This window comes from Sus scrofa, chromosome X (genome assembly GCF_000003025.6).
Source record: "Sus scrofa isolate TJ Tabasco breed Duroc chromosome X, Sscrofa11.1, whole genome shotgun sequence".
Lineage (NCBI taxonomy): Eukaryota > Metazoa > Chordata > Mammalia > Artiodactyla > Suidae > Sus > Sus scrofa.
The window spans coordinates 69,755,803-69,758,813 of NC_010461.5; the positions used below are offsets into that span (position 1 = coordinate 69,755,803).

General features: G+C 39.8%; 1 pseudogene; it reads right to left on the reverse strand.

The window, feature by feature from the left end:
- Positions 252-2,190, reverse strand: LOC100738162 (annotated as a pseudogene).

A 3,011-nucleotide genomic window follows, 5' to 3' on the forward strand; every position in this document is an offset into this window, starting at 1 on the left:
CAAGTGCTTATAATTTTTCAAATTTTCTTTCAAGATATGTTCTTGGTTATGTGGCCAGAAGAAATATGGTCTTTGAATTAAGTAAGGAAATCCATATAGAAGAAAATCTATTTTATAGAGATATTATTTTACCAGAAACTTCCCTAAAAAAATCAAAACACCAAACTGAAACTTTGTAACCCAATTCTTGGAACAAAGCACTGGTGGCCATATTTTTGAGTCCCCAGTGAGTCTTGGTGTTCATTCATTTTTCATGTTTCCAGAGTTTCTTCATTTGCTCCACAACTATCAACAACACAAATTAAACAACTTGTTCCTGGAAAAGCAAAGACTTTGGAGTTGGTGACCCACTTTTCTGTGTCAGTATTGTATTCAAGGATGTGTCCTAACTGACACACACCTTGAAAACCAATCAAGACATAAACTATAGAGCCAAATGCTGCACACTTCACCGTTACACCCTTCCATGGCATTGGTGAGACCATCTTTCATTCATTTAATTTAATATCATAGTATTCCACATTATCCAGACCACCTAAGCCATTCTGACCACCCACAGCAAGTGTCTTTTACAAATACCGGTCCATGATTCTTCCTGGCTTCAATCATTGGACACAGCTCAGTCCATTTTTCTGTGGCAGGATCATAGAATTCACACAATTTCAATACTCGCTCAGAAACGTTGTTCCCTAAACTTCCACCACAAATATAAAGCAGGCCATTGGTTTCCACCGTCGATGGTTGCAGCGCTTAGTCGGCATGTTGGGCTTTGTGTGCCAGCTTTCATTTCTCATGTTGTAGCACTCAAATAAATACAGAGCTGAGTTTCCGACTTTGGAACCTCCAGAGGTATAAATTTTCCCTTCTGCAGCACAGGCAGCAAGGCTGTCTTGAGGTGTTGGAGGACCCAGTTTGGAAAACCACCTATCCTTTACGACATTTTAACAGTCCATTCATTTTATGGGGAAAAGCTGAGAGCCACCCAAAATGTAAACTACATTGTCCCCAAACATGCATGCTGCATCTCTTCGTTTTTCAAAGGGGCAGTGGATGTCTGTCCAGCTATAATCCTTTGGGTTAAAATATCTACAAGACTGTGGTTGGAAGATTCCAAATAGGGCTATGTGGTAGTCATGTTTCTTTCTTCCTAGCCTTGTGCCTTCCACCAGTTCTTCTTGACCTTCCACCAGTTCTTCTCGACCTTCCACAAGTTCTTCTCGATCCTCAGGAGACAGAAGATGATACCTCATTCCACTTATCACCATCTTAAGGAATTCAGGATTGTCTTGAATAAGTGGTTCAGCTTGTACTGTTTTGCTTAAGAAATTCTTTGATATAAGAGGAAATCTGACTTTAGTATGATGTCAACCATAAATGGCTGGTGATTAGGTTCATCATATTTCAACAACCTGACTGCATCATCATAAACCTGATCTGCTTTCATAGTCAAAGTGTCCTGGTTGAGATGCGTGACTCGCTTGGCATCAAGCTGCAGAAATTCATCAGTTTTATAAACTTCATTAAAATGTTGATGAATGAAGTCATCTGCAGTTACCTTCAATTCAGGACAGTCTAGACACTCTGCTGGCACACTTATACCAAGACAATTTGAAACATTGACTTGTTCTTTCAAAAAATCAACACACATTTTCTTCACAGTTCAATCTGGTGCTGATTTGCTGCATCTAACAGAGACTGAACATTGTTGCTATTCACAGAAATTCTAGCAGTATAAGCAAATTCCACAAATTGTTCAATAATGTCAGGTTCAGCATCTTTGAGTTCTACTTCAAAGGACTTTGATTCAAGCATTTTTTAAGTTAAAAAAATGACTGGCTGCAGCAAGGGCAATACTATGAGCAGGTATCTTTCTTTCCTGAACCTTAAGGATCACATCACACAATGTTTTCCTTGGATTTATGTAGCTTGTTAACGAGGTTTTGCAATCAGTACCTCCCAGTGTGATTTCAAGTTGATCCTGGGTATAAATCCCTCGGTAGACTGCAGATTCAACCATAGTTGGGTGGTGGATTTAAACCACCGTTTTTGCATGTTATTCATGACACCCATGAAGCCTGCCAACAATTTAGCTTCCTCTGCAGTGGCAAGTTTTCTCTCGGTGTTATTGCTTCTTTTCTCCACCCTGGAGGCTGCTATCCTCCGATACCACTGTTCATGCACGGGGTTCATGGGGCTCACGGGACTGGGCAAGAGGTTGCACGCTCCTGGCACGCTGGGGCTTGTTTACCACACACTGAGGTCGGGACTTGACTGCCACGCCATGGTCCGGGACAGGCGGGTGGCAGCAGTGTGGCCTCTGCTGTAGGACATGGCCCAGCGGCCCCCTCAGAAGCTCGCAGGGATTCGATGTCGCAGGCTCGGCTGTGTCTCCAGCAGAAGCAGAGCCTGGAGGAGGAGCCTGTGTTCAAATCTTATAAATATTATGTTAAGTGAAAGAAACCAGACGCAAAATGTCACATTCTTTATGATATCATACTGTATGATTATATTTATGTGAAATGTATAACCTAAGTACTGCTTCCCAGAAACTGAGGGCAGTGGGGAAGGAGGAGAGCTTGCTTAATGGGTATAGGGTTTCTTTGGGAGATGACTTTTCTTGGAACTAGACAGAGGTTATGCAACTTTCTGTATATACTAAATGGCACTGAACTGCACTCTTTAAAATGACTAATTTTACTTAATATTAATTTTATTTTATTTATAAAAAAACACATGTAACAAAAGAAAAGTGCAAGTAGATAAGACTTCATTAGAAACTTTAATAATTCAAATTACATCATCAAGAAAGTAATGGGAGATATACATTTTCAAATAAAAAATAAGTGTTTAGTATCTGGAATATAATCAACTCTTACGACTCAATGACCAAAATATAAATGAACCAGTTTTAATGGTCAAAGTATGAATAGACATTTCTCAAAAATTTGCAAACATCCATTATGCACATAAAATGATACTTGAAATCATTAGCCATGAACAAAATGCAATCA